The sequence below is a fragment of the Peromyscus californicus genome, unplaced genomic scaffold (assembly GCF_007827085.1).
Source record: "Peromyscus californicus insignis strain IS unplaced genomic scaffold, ASM782708v3 Scaffold_3__1_contigs__length_106647218, whole genome shotgun sequence".
NCBI lineage: Eukaryota > Metazoa > Chordata > Mammalia > Rodentia > Cricetidae > Peromyscus > Peromyscus californicus.
This window is the reverse complement of record NW_026294551.1, coordinates 18,500,127-18,518,767: the sequence shown is the minus strand read 5'-3', so window position 1 is coordinate 18,518,767 and position 18,641 is coordinate 18,500,127. Positions and strand designations below refer to the sequence as shown.

Sequence of the window (18,641 nt, the reverse complement as noted above, 5' to 3'; positions counted from 1 at the left end):
AAGCCTGGTGCAAATATCCCCAGTGGGAAAGCCACAGCAAGGTAGACACCAGGCGCTGGGTATGCAGCTAGGGCTTAGTGCACCTCTGGCATCCTATAAGAAAAAACCAAAGCCAACCACACGAGAACCAGAAGGGAAAGCCTCTTCCTTCTGGGTGCTCACTCCAGGGCATTGCTTGACAAAGCTTAACCAGACTCAGCACTAAAATGAACCACTTAATACGAGCCCAGCTCCATTAGCACCAAACAAGTGAGGAAGGACTTGAGGATGAAGGGCAGCAAACTGAAAGATACCCAAACTAGCCAGGCACAGTGGCTTACACTGGTAATCCCAGAACTTGGGAAACAGAGACAGGAGAATTGCTGCAAATGTGAGGTCAACCTGGTCTACGTAGCTAATTGTTAGCCAGCCAAGATTACAGAGTAAGACTAAAGCTAAAATAATAATAGGAAAAAACTTCTACAAACTAGATTTTCACAGAGGCTGGAAAATTTAGCACAGTCAGGATTATAAACATTTGGGATCTTCTTTCCAGAAAGGGAGAGAATGGAATAAATTCACAATATGTGTCTGAAACTATTAATCTCTTCTGGCAAAGACAGTGCCTCTCTCTGGCTTGGTAGGCACTGGGAGCTGCTACTCCGCTGAGCCTCCGGCAGCTCAGTATCATCTTAGATTCTATGCTTTGTGAGCCAAAGTGGTGAGTAATGGAGCTATGAAGGGACCGTCACTCCTGCTCCTCCATATCCCTGAGGGGAGCATCGATCTCCTCAACTCTCCTGTTTGCTCCTCACTTAGGATGCTGCCGTGGGGTGAAGAGTAGGGGCTCCCCAACTGCTGCAGTTTCACTCCAAGCCCACACAGGGTGTGTGTGTGTGTGTGTGTGTGTGTGTGTGTGTGTGTGTGTAGCAGTGATGGGACAGGGATACTCAATTCTTGAGTACATCAGTCTCAGTTTTTACATGGGAACCATGGAAATCATGGCTGTGTGGGGCTTATGGACCCAAAGGACTCCTGTCAGCCAACCATGGGACAGGACTCCATGTCTCTCTTTGGAGCCAGAGCCTCTTTCTATATGGAGACAGAAAAAGGCCCCAGACTAAATGAAGACCACAGCATATACCCTTTAATGAAGCAGGTACTAATTACCCTTTGCTTGTTTACTTATTCCCCTTTTCTTAAGATATAGTCCTATGTAGTCAGGTTGGCCTTGAACTCACCATGGAGTCCAGTATAACCATGAACTTTTGATCTTCCTGACTCTACCTCCCCAGAACTGGTATTCCAGGCATGAGTCACCAGGCCTGGCTTCCTTATATTTTTTTAGACTTAGCATAGAATCAAGTCCTCAAAAATTTGGAAGCTGTAGTCTAGATGGGCTGAGGGTCACCAGCACCATGGCTTGGGTCCCCTGGAAATGAACACAGGTTGCAACAAACCCTGTAATATTAATCAGCAAAGGGCCACATCTGGCCTCTATTGCTCTGGGGCCTATCAATTCCCATGACCATCAGTGGGTCTGACTCTATAAGAACATATTCTGGAGCTGGCGAGATGGCTCAGTAGTTAAGATTGTGTGCTTTGCCCACACCAGGTGGCTCACAGTCACCTGTAACTCCAGCTCCAGAGGGATCCAATTCCTCTGGCCTCCACAGGCACCTGCAGGCCCATACCCATACCCCCACACAGACACATATATAATTAAAAATAATAAAAAGAAATCCAGCACCCCATGTCCCTCATGCTGGTAACTACTGGTTATGTCTTGCAGGTCCCTTGGGCATGTTCCTTTTTATTCCTCGTTAGATCATCATACCTGACTGAGTCATACTGTGACTTAATCCTTGTTTTTATTTTAGTTTGTATTTATGCCAGGAGAGAGTGTAGGGGACAGACATTCTGCTGAAGTTACGTGTTAGTCTAGGGGAAGGCTGCATTTTCTTCCAAAAGAGATTGACAAGGGCACTCCTGCGGGCTCAGAGCTGTCCAAGGAATCTGGAAATCCAAACATTTTAGCAACATCACCTACAATGTCTTCCTTTCCCAACAAGGGCTCTGACCTTGCTGTTGTGCCCCTGCCTTGCTGGGAAGCTCAGCCTTTGGTGCTACTCAGCTACCCTGAGCAAACTCCACTCAGTGTTTCAAACGCCTTATACGCCACACCAAATACACCACATACCATGCCAAGTGACATTAACAACTGACTGCTGCCTGTGCTGAGCTGGCTGTGCTCAAATGACCATGGGTGATGGGGTCCTCACTAACTAGCCCTAACACCCTGCTTACCCTCTACTCTCTTGGACCATTCCTAACACCAATTGCCCTGGATTGAGGGCCATAAGCAGCAAAGAGTCTGTTTGTTAGAATAGTCTATCAACACCTGCCCAGGCTGGGGCTAAGAAAAGCCGAGCCTCCATTCACCATGAAACAGCCTGGCAGAACTTGACTTCCTCTAAAGTTAACATGAGCCATAATGAGTGTCTGTTGTGGACCAAGAAGACCTGGTCTTTATTCCCACACCTCCGCCAGTCGTTGAGTATGGGTCTTCTCAGAACAAGAGAATTTATTTATTTTTGGTTTGTTTTTGAGACAGTGTCATGTAGTCCAGGCTAGCCTCAAATTTGCTTAATAACCTATGATTATCTTGGACTTCTAATTCTCCTGATCGTTAGACTTACAGGTATGTGCCACCATGTCCACTTGAACCAGGAGACTTTTGTAGCTGAGGCTATCCCTGAATGTTTGAACAGCCAGAGGCCTGTCTGAAGAGAGCTCTCCAGTACTGGAGCATGTCCTCCTCCCTGAAGAGATCTGGGCAGGACATCACCATGTCACCACACACCGTAGCACAGTAATTTAATGTTTTGATAACCACACATAAAATGTATGCTATGTAATTGTACACATTCTAAAGATTTATTTCTTTTTACGTGTGTGTGTGTGTGTGTGTGTGTGTGTGTGTGTGTGTGTGTGTGTGTGTATCCACATGAGTTTATATGTACCACATGCATGCAGGTGCTTGTAGAGGCCAGAGAGCATCAGATCCCCTGGAATTGGAGTTACAAGAAGTTATAAGCCACCTAATATGGGTACTGGGAACCATACCTGGGACCTCTGCAAGAATGGTAAGCACTCTAACCACTGATCCAGCTCTCTGGCCTGTAATTATACACATTTCACTTTATGCATTTAAAAATGTTCTTCTGGAAAGGGATTTCCTGAGATGTTAAAGGGTTCCATGGTGTAGAACAGGTGAACCACTGTAGTGGCTGGTTTTGTGTGTCAACTTGACACGAGCTGGAATCATCAGAGAGGACGGAGCTTCAGTAGAGGAAATATCTCTATAAGATCCAACTGTAAGGCATTTTCTCAATTAGTGATCAGTGGGGGAGGGCCCAGCCTATGGTGGGTGGGGCCATCCCTGGGCTGGTAGTCCTGAGCTCTATAAGAAAGCAGGCTGAGTAAGACATGGGAAGCAAGTCAGTAAGCAGCACTCCTCCATGGCTGCTACATCAGCTCCTGCCTCTAGGATCCTGCCCTGTTTGAGTTCCTGTCCTGACTTCCTTTGGTGATGAACAGAAATGTGAAGGTGTAAGCCAAATAAACTCTTTCCTCCCCAACTTGCTTTTTGGTCATAACGTTTTGTTGCAGCAATAGAAACCATAACTAAGACAAACACTCTCTGATACAGAAGTATTAGCAATACCTTCTTTCTTGGGAGAAATTGGCTTCATCTTTCCCTAGAAGCTTTCCACCCCCCACCCCACCCCCATCCTTCATGGTCTTCCAATATATTCACCACATCCACACAGTCTCATAACAGAGTTTTCATTTTCCCAGGGTCCTTTTAGCCCCCAGCATAGAATATATGAGGCAGACACTGGCATTTACTGAAATCCTTTTTCCTCTTCCAGAACCCACGACTCTCCTGCATTTATTGATCTTTCAGTTGGAGATGACCATATGACTAAAGTGATCCCATGCCGGCCTCTGGGACAAACAGTAGCTCCTCCACATGCTCCTCCCCTTCCTCACTCCCACAAAGAACAAGGCCCTAAGAAGTGGTAGAATCACAAAATGTAAGGAGCCTGCTTCCGTAATCTCTCAGGGAGGGAGAATGTATGCACCCCAACCTGGAAAACCTACCTGTACTACTGAACTACTGGAACCAGGTTAGAACCAGTACAGCTAGGATCCATTTGTTTCAATGCATCGGGGTGTGTGTGTGTGTGTGTGTGTGTGTGTGTGTGTGTGTGTGTGTGTGTGAATACATTTAGTGGCAGAGCTTCCAGACTATCTATCGATCTCGGGTCTAACTGTATCTGAGACTGTTCAATAAAGGACTTGAAGCCAGGAGAAGGTAATGAATTTGTCTCACCTCACACGTGATGGCTAAGATTGGGCCCACAGTTCCTGCTATCCCTGTCAATTTCTCCCTTATACTAATCTGCCTTCTATGGTCCTACATGTGTGGGCATGCGCTGGACCCAAGAGGCCATAAGCTTTCTATTTCAGCAAGAGGGAGGGGCAGAGGGATGGGAGGGGATACATTTTCTTGGCCTGCATTAGTGAGCCATTAGCTACCCACAGTGATCAAATTATCTGGAATGAACACTCAGCTCCACATCACATACATTTAAAGGACAGATTCACTCACGACTCTTTCTAGCATTCATTACCTCCATTTAGTGTAGGCAAATGTGAACATTTGGTATCAGGGGACTAGTGTCATTAGGTCCTTGACAGTTCCAGTCACACTCTATATTACGGGCTCATAATGATAAGTTTGAATGTGGAGGGTGTCACTCTGATGGTTACAGGTGACACATATTAAGAAAATAAAGTGTAACAGAAGCATTGACCTTGAAAATGATAATGACATAAATACAATGTATCATTTAGTGAGTGAAATTTGTTACTGTGTAAGAAACCACACAGAGAGACATTCATTAAAATGCCACAGTCAGCTTTGTCAGGCTAACAACCAGCACCCAAAATCTCGGGTGCTCCTGCAACAAATTTTAATTTTTGCTCATTTTGTATGTACTTCCTTCGGCCTTTCACTCAAAGATCTGGGCGGCGGCGGCGGCAGCGGCAGGAGCAGTGCCAGGCAATATGGCTTTCTAGTAGTGGAAAGGAAGCCAAAGACACAGAAACTTGCCATGCCTTACGTTTCTGTTTGGACAGGTCCACATCCCATAGCTGGTAATGGGCAGGGGTGTGTGATTCCCCACCCAGGAAACATCGACTACTGAAGACAATAAGAAAACGCCAGCCCTGCAAGATAAATGCTAATTCTACTCCTCTCCTCGGGAATAATTTGGCTAAGTTCCTTGTAGAGACCAGAAATAGTCCTTCTACTTGGGTTGAGAGAAGGCGCTGGTAAAATCTGAGCTTGATTGTCAAGGTTAGGTGGGTATTACCGGGTGGCAGGGACCTTGGAGGCAAAAGGAACCCAGAGCACAGAGGTGGAAAAGAGACTCAGTTAAGCAGCCTTGGCCACAGAGCTGGTGATCGATAGAAGTGGAATAGACTGGAGTTCTGATCCAGGGGAAGGGCTTAAGCTAGGCCAGCGAGTTTCAGTGCACCTGTTTGGAAGCTGGTAGACATCTTTGGGCAAGGGATTCTCATGAATGAAAGGATCATGTCTGAAAATTGATCTGACCAGAAGAGCAGGGGAAAACTGAGAGCAGGGGACACTGAGAGTGGGGAGGCCACTAAGGTCCTAGATGTCCAGAATCTAAGTAGGAGTTTTGAAGCAGGGTGGTCATAGTTGGAAGAACAGGAAGGTCAGACCTAGAAATTCAGAACCCGAGGCTTAAGAAATTAGCCCCGTTTCTATCATCTACCCAGAGCTCCCAAAATAATACAGTAATTAAGCCCATATGAAAAAAAAATATCGGTGGTGCCTGAAAATCTAGCCCAAAGCCTTGCACATTAGTTAGTTCAAAGATTTATGAGTGTTTCGCCTGTATGTATGTATGCATGTATGTGCACCTCAGGCATGCCTGGTGCCCTTAGAATCTGGAAGAGGGTGTGGGATCCCCCAGATCTGTAGCTACAGACAGTTGTGGGCTGCCATGTGGGTGCTGGGAATCCTGGTCCTCTGCAAGCGCAGCAAAATTCACTAAGTATTCCAGGATGGTCTTGAACTCATGGTGACCCTCCTGCCTCAGCCTTCCTGAATGCTGGGATTAGAGATATGAGCCAACACACTGAGTTGGTACAACATTGGAGTTTTTTAAACAATAGCTGGGGCAGTGGCACACATCTTTAATCCCAGCGTTCTGGAGACAGAAGCAAGCGGGTAGATCTCTGTGAGCCCTGGGCCAGCCAGGGCTACGTAGTGAGAACCTGCCTTGTAAAAGAAAGAAAGAAAGAACAAAAGTTGTGCAAATTAAAGCTTCAAGACAAGATTCCACCTCTCTGGCAAGAGCTGTCTGCCCCTCTTCCTTGCACTTGAACAGGCTGCAGCTGCCCAAGAGCTTTGAGCTCTGGGGAAGTGAGAAATCTAAATTACAGCCACAGCCCACGCCTAGGTGGCTAGAATAAGGACTAATGGCCAATTTCCACATGGAAGCCTGACATCCAGGAGGTGGCCATCTCTAGCAAGCGCCTTAAAAATTCAGCTCTCAAGCTGTACAAAGGTGTCTCAACAAACGAGATAAAAATAACTGTGGAAACGCCTTGCAGTGCGGTAAGCGTCATTAAAACGTACCTATTTTAAGATTTTTTTTTTCTTCCCTAGGGTCACGGTTAGATACCTAATGAGATTGAATGCTCCTTTGATTAAAAAAAAATTTTTTCTCACGAAAACTCTAAACTGTATTACTATCAAAATTAACCTGTTTCAAGAGGATTTGTCAAGGAAATCATTCACTTTGGCCATTAACAAAAAAGGTGGAAAGAAAGCAAGCCAACAGCGGCCCCTGGGGAAGTGGTCTCCATCCTCCGGAGGACCACATTTCGGGAGACGCCTGCAGGAGGCCTCGGGGTCCCGCATGTACCGCCTGGCGAGCCAGCAAGGATGCGCACACGGCTCACCCGGGACCCCTCGGGGACCAAGGGAGGGGACCCCTGGACTAGACAAAGGCTGCAGCCCCGGGCGGCCAGGGTGCGCGTGCGCCACGGAGCACGCGCGTGCGCGCGGCGGTCAGCGCGGCGGCCCGAGGCGTGGCGGGACCCGGGAAAGGAAGCGAGGAGAGCAGCGAGGCCGGGCGGCGCGGGGAGGGGAGGGCCGGGGGGCGCTCGCGCGCGCCTCCTGGTGGCCGGAAGGGGAGGTGCCCCGCAGGCCTCACTGCCCGCCCCTCCCCTCGCGAGGTTCGCGCTCCCGTGGCTCGCGCCTGCGCCGCCCGCCGGCCTCGGGAACGCGCTCTCTCGGCGGCGCGCGCGCTCCCAGTCTCCACCACCCACCAGCTCCTCCGGCACCAGCAGCAAGCCTCGCCGCCGCCACCGCCCACCTTCTGCCGCCGCCGCCGCCGCCGCCGCCGCCACAACCACCTTCTCCTCCGCTGTCCTCTCCTATCCTCGCCTTCTATAAACCATCAGGTAAGTGCTGCATCTCTGAAATCCGGTCCCCATCTGGCCCTGTGCGCCATCCTCCTGTCGCCCCTCACCCCAGAGATGGATTTAGGGCGCTGGGCATCAGTCAGGCGCAACGGCGGGGGCCTCTCTGCGCCCTCCGCGCTGGGGAGCTGGGAAGGAACGCGTGCAAAAGATGCACGCACGCGGGCGAATGCGTGTGTCTGTGGGTGCTGGGGTCTGCACCATCCGTTCCACGCAAACGGGAGGGGGGGTGTCTGTGCCAGCAGGGTGGGGCGCGGATGGCGGTGACCTAGGGGAGGGGGTTGCTCTGTGCTCTGGATCTCAGCCTTTTGCCGCAATGGGCGTGGGTCTGTGTGTGTGTGTGTGTGTGTGTGTGTGTGTGTGTGTGTGTGTGTGGGGTCCAACGATGACCCCCGAAACTGAACCTGAAATCAAATTTCTCTGCCCCTGATTGCCATCAGTCCCAAGGAAGGTGTGGATTGGGTCCTAGAAAAGATGACTGCGTGCATGCTTCTCCCTACACCTCCTTGACAGTGATTCTGATGGGGCCTTTACTGGCCCTGATTTAAGGCGGTGTCCCTCCCCCTCCCCTTTTCCTCCTTCAGAAGCCGGCAGGGGACATTTGGGGGCTGGGAGGATTCGGGAGGATGGGGAGGGGTCCAGGCGCTGTCACTTTAGCCGCCCTTCCCCCTGCGCGCGCTTGGTACAGTGACAGGGGCAGCGCCGTGCCCGAGAGAAGGTAGTGCGCGGATCCCAGTGTGGAAGCTCGAAGAGGCAGGGGTCACCTGGCCTCGCAGTGTCAGCAGGCTTGCCAGGCGCGGTTCCCCCGCTCGAGGGCTCGCACAGTCACAGCCGAGCACAGACCTGCGCTAGGGCTGCAGGTGCATTTCAGGGCGGATTCCTTTCTCTGCGTTCTGCGCCGGGCTCCCGGCATGTGCGCTCCCTGCCGGAGGCACGGGCTGGCGCGCAGGGCTCGCCCCTCACTGCGGCAGTGGGTGTGGACCTGGGTGGGCGAGGAGGGGGAGAGTAGGATGTGTCTCCTCCCGCTGCTACCCCTCCCCCGGTTTTTTCCCCCTCTGAACGCGAGGTGCCATCTTTTTGCGGCGAGTCACGTCTCTATCGTAGCATGCCAAGTGCTGTGGCCAGGCTTTGGAGGACCCGGCTGGGACTCGCGTTAAGGAGCAAGTGGGGTGTTGATCGTGGAAATCTTGGCTTTTAGCTTCTGCGGCGTGCGCACCCGCTCGTTCACCTGAGGTCTTCTAAGGGAGCTCGCTGCTTTGTTCGTCGAGGTTGTGTGATTTAGCATCTTCGCTCCTAGCCCTGGTTTTCACTTATTTATTTATTTATTTATTTATTTTTGGCTTTCATTCGACGAGGATATTACCTAGGCGTTACGCGCAACTCCATCCCTTTTTTTTCACTGCTCATTTCAGACCCTTTGTTGGATCTATTGACTTGCTGGGGGTCTAGTCACAGCCCCCAGGGCACACGTGGAACGGACGTGACCCCACGCAGCCCTCTCCCCCAGTTCGGCCCAAATCCAGGGGGCGTTAGCTGAGCCACACGGGTGGGATTCGAGGTAGACTCTCGTGTGCAGGTGTCCTCAGAGGAACCACGTCCCTCCCCACACCCAGGGCGTCCTGGGGACAACACCCCACCATGTTTCACTGCTAGGGGCGCCAGCTCACCCTTGGGAGTGGGGAGATTAGGCAAGCTCGGCTTCCCCACCACCACTGTTGAGCACTCTTACCTCTCCCGGTGCGAGAGTGTGAGAAGGGGCATGAGATCCCCTAGGGTGCAGCGGCCACACCCATCCCTCCCAACCCACTGGGAGGAGGGCGGGTTAGGGGTTGCCATGGAAACCATACCAGCCAGAGGAGGAACCCCTGGGCGTTACCCCGTCCCTTACTCAGCCCCTGGGGTAGTCTGACAGTGCCAACATGTCCTACTGGAAGACGCGGGGAAGGAGCCCCTCGTCCCTGACCTCATCATTCCCATTGGCACTGGAAACCGTAGCCATCCAGATCCGTGCTTCGGGTGTATTTTATTATAGGCATACTGACTGATACTATTTTGTTAATATTATTTAAACGAGGGACCTTCACTTAAAAGTCCACATTTACAACCTCCCTTGAAACCGAAGAGTGATGGAAAGCGAACAGGTCCCAGCCTCCCCCATCCTGCAGTAAGCCCCAGTCTTCGAGGTTTTCTAGTTAATTCCACCACTGAATACTGGTGCAGGCGTGCAGTTTTTGAGACCAACGAGTACCTTAAGGGCAGAATCGCCCACATCGGCTGCTCAGCTTGATCTGAATTTCTGAGAATGTCTCGGATAGGGGTGGAACGCCCTCTCCCGGCCAGACGCGGCCCGAGGCTGTGGCGTCGTGGCTGGGCCCGCTCGATAGAGATTTCCGAGCAGCTGAAGGATGGATTCAAAAATGATGGATTCAAATGTTCAAATATGGGAACCGGATTCTTAATCCAGAGGGGGTGGACGCGGAAAAGGGAAGCTGAGAGGGACGCTTTCTATTGCGGCCAGTTGGGCAAAGGTGTCAGAGTCCTGCAGGTGGGAGATCGGCGGGAGGGGGAGGAAGGAGAACATTTCACCCAGTGCAGAAACAAAGCGCAGACCACGCGTCTTCGAACTCGCTCCATTTTGCACTGTGTTGGCGGTTGGGTGAGGTACTGTGGCCGCCAAGGCCTGAGTTGTTAATGAAAGACCATCAGGGGTTGCTGTGTGGTCCTTCTGCGGGGATCGAGAGACTCGGTTCCTGGCTCGGCCCTTGCTTTAACAAATGAGCTTCACTTCAGAGCTAGAAGTTTGTGCTGGAGCAAGGGCTGAGGAGCGTTGAGCCAGCCTGGGCTCATCCCAAAGGGTTCAAGTACCCAACAAAAGCTAAGATTTCAACCACTAGCCTCAATGGGTGGATGACCCTTTTTCTGTCCTGGAGGCCCTATTCATTTTTCGGGCTGGTTAGCATTGGGTGGATGACAGGATCTGGAACAGACTAACCATCCCCTCTAGATCTCTTTTGGCTGGGGCCGGGCTCTTCAAGATCCCTGCCCTGTCCCTTCAACTGTCGGGTCTCACAGCAATAAGTGACATATGGACCTTCGTAGGCTAATTCTGTGGTCACAATTCTGAGATGTCATCTTGTGTGTATTGCTGCCGCTTGTGTCCACCACCACGTAAGGACTGCTTGCCTGCTGCCCTTTGCAAAGCTTCTCTAAATCAACGGTTATCCAGCAGAGTGTGCCCATCCCTCCCCCAGCTGCCAGGCTGGCTGCAATGCCTGCTGATTTTTCTGCCCCATTTGCCTCGCTGGCAGATGTGTATAGATTACGGCCGTAACCTGGCTTGGCTTTGGGGTTCATCTTCGGATGATCTGAGTGTTCCTTAGCTTGGCTAGGTTTGTGGTTGTTGTTTGTTTGTTTGTAATGAGTGGCAGCCCATGGTGTGTCTCTCTGGCCCTGCACAGACCCCGTATACACACTTGCATGGTGGTGGAAGGGTGTGGCTTTTAAGTGGCTTCTGGTGTCAGGCTCTATTCCCCAGAGAGGAACAAAGGAAGCAGAACGTGCCCTGGAACTGCCAGAAGAGAACCTAGTAGTGGTTGATTGAGGTAAGGTCAGGCTTGCTCCCACTGGGAAAAGGAGCCCTTGTACTGAGCAAGCTCTGTGACCCACTCGTCCTCGGAGGGTTAGACAGGGTTCTGGTGCGCTTTGTGCAGACTACTTTTCCTTCTCCCTTTTTAAAACCAACACATCCAGTTCATGTGTTTAATATTGTAAGGAACTGTGTTTTATTCCATCTCCCCTCAGCATGTTGTATATGGCTTTGTGGCTCCCTGGCTGTGTGTGTGAATGTGCATTGTTTTTCCAGTTGAACGTATGAACCTGTCCAACCATGCCTTCTCTTCTGTTTATTTAGTTAAGATCTTCCTTGATCCCCTCTTGAAAAGGAATCACTTCAAAAGAGATTGTAATATATATATATATATATATATATATATATATATATATATATCCTTAGAGATCTAATACAGAGCTAGACATATAATAGGTATTTGGCCAAAATCGTTTCACAGATAAGTGGATAAAATAGAGAGAGGTCGAGAGGGCATCAAAGAGAAAGTGGAGTGGGGTACAGATTCAAGGTCACAGCATCTGGGAAGCTTGGGAACAAACCCAATCTATTTTGTCTGAGTGTCCAGTGGGTGCGCAGACAGCTGCCCACGATCTGCTGTGTGACCTTGCTCTGCTTCCGGTCCCTTGGCTTCCACAGGTGGCGCGCCTGCCCCTGCTGGTGAAAAGGGGAAGTAGTGTGGAGAGAGGGCTATCACACTGCACCAGCCCACCTGTGGGGTGGCCACGGTCCTGTTGCTGCTGGAGATGGCATCATATGGTCCTCAGCTACCTCACTTGCAGGGTCGTAACTCTTAGAGATGGAGACGCTGCAGTCCAGAGAGGTTTCATAACCAACTGAGGATGCACAGCACATGAAACACAGCTAAGCCTCATGAGGTTTAATAGACCTTTGTGAGCTAGCCTGGGAACCTAGTCCAACCACCCGGGCCTTTTGCAAGAGTCTGACTGGATCACAGGCTAGAATAAGTTACAGAGGTGTGGATTTAAGTGCTTGGTGTCTGATTTTGACATCTGGAGCAAAGCATTTCACTTCACCTTGGTGCTCTGCTCATCAAACAGAGAGAGAATCTTCCCCAGGGACCTTAACCCTGACCTGGTTCAGGGATTCTGGACTCATCTGTTATGTAAAGAGGCATCCAGGCTTGATCGACTCAGAGACAACTGTTAATTAAGACTGGGGGATCAAGGGCTGGGAAAACGGTTCAGCTGTTAAAATGCCCACCCCCCAGCACGAGGACCTTCCTGAGCTCAGATCCCCAGCACTGACATAAAAGCCGAGTGTTGCGGTGTGCATCTGTTACCCCAGTGCTAGGCAAGGGTGGAAACAGAAAGTTTATCTAAATTCTTGACCTCCAGGTTCACTAAGAGATTCTGTCTCTACAAAATCAGGTAGGAAGTGATGCAGGAAGGCACTGTCAACCTACGTATAAATATCACACACACACACGTGCACTCACAGCATACATACACAGAGATTGGAAGATCGGTCGGATTCAGCTGTGGCCAGGGTGAAATGACTAAGGTTTGGGGGATGTCAGATTCCTGTCTTAGATTCTGTCCCTCCTAGAGGTTGAGCATTGACATCCATAGCTGAGGCCCAGCTCTGAAACCATTGATCTGTGTGGAGTTGTGGGCACAAGAGGCCCTCACTGCAAGGATCCCAGGTCTTTCTGGGCAACGTGGGACCTTGGAGGCTGTGTTCCCTGCCTGGCCAGACTCTGAGGTGCATTGGCATTTCTGTGTGCCACGGCGCTGCTGAGATGGCTTGGGCCAGAGACTCACTGTTGCTCTCAGTGAGAGATGTGAGGCGGCTGCAAGTGAGCAGGCCTCCCTCCTACCCGGCCAGTGCCAGGGATGGGACATACACTGTCACACTTGCCTCACTACTGTCACTTTGCCAGGGGTGGCTGGCCAAGAATTCCTTCCCTGCCTCCAGTTGCTAGACTTCTGCTCTTGGTGCTCCCCTGGAGCACGGGGAGGCAGTGTTGAGTTCACCCCAGGCAGCTGTGGCATTCCGGATTGTTCGGTAGGTGTGTGAATAGAAGGAGCTTCTGCAAAATAAAAGCTTAAGTGACTTCCAGGCAATTATCTTAACTTTTTCTCTCTGATCATGGTCTAGCAGCCTCTTTGCTGAGCCCAACCAGCTACTCAATAGAACCCCAGGAAATGTATCTTGTACCTCAGCTACTCAAGGAAATGTTGTGCGTACTTGGAGAGCAGGTGCCCAGCACAGAGCAACATCCTGCAAAAAGTCCTTTGGTTTAGATTCCTTGGATGCCAGTCCCAGCTTCCCCAACAATTCAACATAAGGTGGTGCTTAGCTTCTTGGGGAGTTTTTTCTTTTTAATATATTTATATGTGACCCAGGGTATAATAATGCCTGTCTAGAAGGTTGCCAGGGAGTTTAAATGAGTGACATGGTACTTACCGTGGCCTGGCATGTAACTGCTCAGTAAATGGCTTCCCTAACAGGGTCCTTTGGATGGACACTTGTGATAACATGTGGAGGTATCTCGAGCCACTAGTGTTGGGATATGCTGTAATGGATAAATTATACCAAGTAGGAATCGAGCCTAGATCCTCTGGAGCTAGGCATTGTTGTTCGGGCGGAAGTGGATCTCCAAGATCACACACACCCATGTTTAAATGTACACACAGAACTCTTGCCACAGCAAGCACAGGGACTTATCTGTTGTCCTGCTTCTGTCTGCTTCCTTCCTGAAACCTGCTCCGTGCCAGGAATAAACTGCAAACTCCCCACACCAGCCTTCCCTGCATGCCCCGCACTGGCCCTCCCTCACGGGAAGAGTGGCCTGGCTCAGTCTGTCAGGCCCAGAGGTCTTCTGGTTTACTCTGTGGATAAGAGCAGCTGCTGATGACCGAGAAAGTGTTGGTGGTCACGGAAGGCAGTGCCTGTGGGGGAGATTTCAGATGGAGTGATTCCCATCCTGCAGAAGTCAGTAGATGAGCGGCCTTCGTGGCAAATGGTGTCAAGAGGCAGAGACAAATGTTAAGTAAAACACACTCCTGGGAAATGGAGCCTAGGGAACACCCAATAAGCCGAGTCGTGTGTGATTCAATATAGCAAGCTAAAGAAGACTTCTCAGCTGTGGAATCAAGACTAAGATCAAAATACGTCAGTTCTGAATCATTTTTAGGAATCGTTTTTAATTTTATTTATTTGTTTGTTTAGTTGTATGTGTGCCATGGATGTAAGGGTACCCTCAGAGGCCAAAAGAGCATCAGATCAGATCTCCTAGAGCTGGAGTTAGAGGTAGTTGTAAGCCACAGATGTGAGTGCTGAGAACCAAACCTGAGTCTTTACAAGAGCAGTGTGTGTGTGTGTGTGTGTGTGTGTGTGTGTGTGTGTGTGTGTGTGTGTGTATTTATGTATATCTGGCAAGTATTTATTTACTTAATGTGTGTGCATGCATGCCATAGCTCACATGTGGAGTTCACAGAACAATTTGTGAGAGTCAGTTCTCTCCTTCCAACATCTGCATCCTGCCACTCAAACTCAGGTCATCAGGCCTGGGAACAAGCACTTTACCTGTTTAGCCATCTCACTGGACCGTGCTTATACCTTCGGGGAAATTTTTATTATTTGTGTGTGCATATGTGTGCAAGCTTGTGTGGTGTATGTGTATACGTGCTATGTGCATGTGTACACACAGGTGGAGGCCAGAGGACAGCATCAGGTACCTTCCTACATTATGTGTATACGTACTATGTGCATGTGTACACACAGGTGGAGGCCAGAGGACAGCATCAGGTACCTTCCTACACTGCTTTCCTCCTTATTTGTTTACTTACGTCACAGTTTTTATTTTATATGTGTGAGTGTTTGGTCTACCTGTGAGTGTGTGCACCACATATGTGCCTGGTGCCCACAGAGGCCAGGAGAGGGCGTTGGATCCTTGGGACTGGAGTTACAGGTATTTGTGGGCTGTGATGTTGCTGCTGGGAGTCAAACCTAGGTCCACTGGAAGAACAGCTAGCACTCTTAACCACTGAGCCATCTCTCCAGCCCCCTATTTACTTTTGAGGCAACATCTCTTGGGGAATCCAGAGCTCTGCAATTGGCTAGACTGGCTGGCTCATGAGTTCTGGGATCTCCTGTCTCCATGCCTGCCTGGGCTCACATGCTGGGGTTACAGAAGAGCATCTGTAGTGCTGAGAATCTAAAGTAAGAGTTCCTAGGCTTCGTGGGAGGAGGTTTGGGAGGTGAAGTCTTTGCCAAACACCCATCAAGACCTGAGTTCAGATCCCCAGCACCCACATACAAGCCAGGTGAGGTAGTGTGGGTCCTCATGCTTTCAAGACAGGCAATTTACTGATGTCTCCCCAGCCTCTACCTTATACTTATGTGAGTGATGCAATTGTTATGGCAAGATAAAATAGCTATATGATGATTCAAGTTATATGATTAGCATGGCAAGTAGGTTAGCTGGAGAAGGTTTCCAAACAAGCCTAGACGGACCTTGAGCAAGAGCTAGGCTGTGGCAGGAGGCTGCCCTGGCCGAAGACAGGCCCTGTGGACCCCAGCCTTGACGAGTTGGTCTTTCATTTCTTACTGCAAGAGGCCAGGAAGGCATCTGTGAGGGAGACTTTTATGTTAAGTTCAAGGAAGGTGTATTCCTGCCTGCCCACCCTTGCCTGTCTCTGAGGCCCCCAGAACTGAAATCTGAAATCTTTCTTGTAGAAAACACATCAGACTCAAGTTTAAATTCCTTTGACCCAATGCCCTCCTCTTAGGTCTGACAAGATAAAGAAAGTTTGACATCAGCAAGACGTGAGTCTGTGGTCACTGAGCCTGGCGTTTCATCTGTGGCCCTTGCACTCGCTGGCTACATCAAAGCGTCGAGGGAAAGAGGGACAGAAATGGTCTCTCCCCTCTGTTGCTCGCTTTCCTTCCAGCCTGTGGCTCGGTGCCATTTTCCCTGGAAGCTTGGGTGATGCTGTCCTGGTACCTAGGTCACAGCTGTGCCACAGAAAATCCAGGGATGCACTTGGATCTTGGTGTCTTCCTCCCTGGGGCGCCAAGGACATTAGAAAATCTCTGGGTCCATAACTGCCTGTCATATGGTCTGCAGCCAGCAAAAGATAAGTAAGGAGTTCTGGGAAGACCCAGTGGGTGGACAGAAGGATGCCTTCCCCAAGACAGCTCTTCCCTCCAAATGCATCAAATTATGTGTAAACAAAATTGAAGCGGGGGGGGGGGGGGGGGGCGGGGGGAGCTAAAAACAAAATAAAATAAAAAGGAAGCAAAACTAACAAAACCCCTCAAATTGTTCTCTATTAAATCTAGTCCTGCCATTGATTTATATGTAACTTCGGGAGTGTGTGTGTGTGTGTGTGTGTGTGTGTGTGTGTGTGTGTGTGTGTTTGTCTGGAAGCCAGAGGCCGAGGTTGGGTGACTCCCTCTATGGCCCCACACCTTATTTTTTAATTTTATTTTATTATTTTATATGTATAAATGTTTGTCGGCATGTGTGTCTATGCACCACGTGTGTGCCTGCTGCCTGTGGAGGTCAGCAGAGGCATCAGATGGTTTTGAGCTGCCGTGTGGGTGCCGGGAATTGAACCCAGGTCCCGTGGAAGAGCAGCCAGTGCTCTTAATTGCCGAGCTACCTCTCCAGCCCCTCCACACCTTACTTGAGCTCTCCATTTCCAGTTGATTGACTAGCCAATGACACCCACCCGACACCCCTCCCCGACTGCCCATCCAGTATTGGTGTTAGGGACATACGCTTCCACACCTGGTTTTTTTTTTTTAAGATTTATTTATTTATTATGTATCCGAAAGAGGGTGCCAGATCTCATTACAGATGGTTGTGAGCCACCATGTGGGTGCTGGGAATTGAACTCAGGACCTCTGGAAGAGTAGTTGGTGCTCTTAACCTCTGAGCCATCTCTCCAGCCCCACACCTGGTTTTTATGTGGGTGCTAGGGATCTGAACTTGACTCTTCATGCTTGTGTGGCTGGCACTTTGCTCACTGAGCCACCCCCCCCAAAAGCTTCAGGATCACGTATTTCCCCAAATTATTTGTCTTGCCTTATCCTGCCCGAGTGGCCTCCCCCTCCCTGCCACAAAAAAAAAAAAAAAAAGAGGTTTGCTGATGAGCTAATAACCTCAGACCAGTGCGAAGAGAATGTTTTAACTTAAAGACTGTCTTTGGTTACACATGCCCGTAAATGTGAATATTTACTATTGTATGTCTGTTTCTATATTGAGTTTGCTGAAAACCTGGTCACTTTTTAACTTTGATATTGGCAGTGGGTCAGAATGTAAGTAAATTTATGTTAATAGTCAGAGGAAAAGTTGGCTATGTGAATTGAACAGTGTGACCGCCGGATGCCTCTGGGGCACAGTGAAAACCGCAGTGTGAACCAGTAGGAACAGGTCTCTTTCAAAGCTGCCCATTGCCTAGAAGACTAGGACAGCATTCGGAGGCACCGCTAACCCATTCCCTGCCTAGTCTTTTTCCAGAACTACACAGGAAATACTGCATGGCCTCAGTCTGCTCTGGGCGCACTGGTTCTGTCTCTGCGTGTCCCAGTGCAGCCAGCTCAGAACAGGAGGATGGACTGTTTAAAAAACAAAAAAAAAATCCCTAAATCCAATTAATGGAAAGATCGTCACACTCTCCCCCGACGTTCTTTAAGCCTGTTGAATATTCTTCCTCCAATAAACCCCAGGGAATGATACGCCTCCCAGGTGGCTCAGTGCTGGGATGAGCTCCTCCTCCTGACTCCAAAGTCCCGTCCTCCCCCCCAACCCCAGCTGTGCCTGGGAAAAGGCTAGTTGTGGCTGCACTGTTCCCTGCAGAGTGCTAATAAGGACTGAGAACACTGAAAATACTTGCCTTTTGGTGTCATAAAATATTATAAACAATCACATGCTAGTGTTTAATGGCTGATGGAGAATTGCAGGGGGGAAAAAAAACCCTTTTGATAAGCAGGATTCATGCTATAAGTTGACAGTCAGGACCAAGGCTTAAAATAAGACTTAAAAGATTTGATCCATCATTTGTCGCTGGTAAGACTGAATTAGAGAAGCCAGTGAGCTGCTCACAGTGTGGTCTTGGCCATCACCCGCTGCTGCGTCCTGAATTTAATTACGTTTCCCATTGGCCAATAAGAGATTTTTGGCAAAGAAGGAGAAGTCCTGGACCTCTAGGCTTCATCTGTGAAGTGGGGATGATTCCCTCTCCCCTTGACGTGGAATGGATAGTACGGCCTCAGCCTCCATTTTCACTGGCTAGTCACAGAACTGGAGTGAAGCAATCCATAAGAATTCCTTTGGGCATCTCAGAACACAGCGCACAGGGAGGGCTTGTCTCCCAGGAGCTGTTGCAGAGGCCTGATCAGAGGTCCCTCATGGACTGAGTGTAGCCTGATGCCTGAAATGGTACAGCTGCTGTCACCCTGTTCCTGTTTCCAGCCA

The 18,641-nt window shown here is 49.8% G+C and overlaps 1 protein-coding gene across 3 annotated transcripts in view; it reads left to right on the top strand.

Annotated features, from left to right (window-relative positions):
- Positions 1-7,411: 7,411 nt before the first annotated feature.
- Mapt (microtubule associated protein tau) overlaps positions 7,412-18,641 on the top strand; it is a 101,264-nt gene continuing 90,034 nt past the window's right edge. For 2 of the 3 annotated variants that reach the window (XM_052759679.1, XM_052759678.1), the window contains exon 1: positions 7,417-7,548. The gene's annotated coding sequence lies outside the window, so the exon portion shown is untranslated. Of the gene's footprint in view, positions 7,550-18,641 lie in introns of all 3 variants that reach the window. The other variant, XM_052759680.1, reaches the window with a different exon arrangement.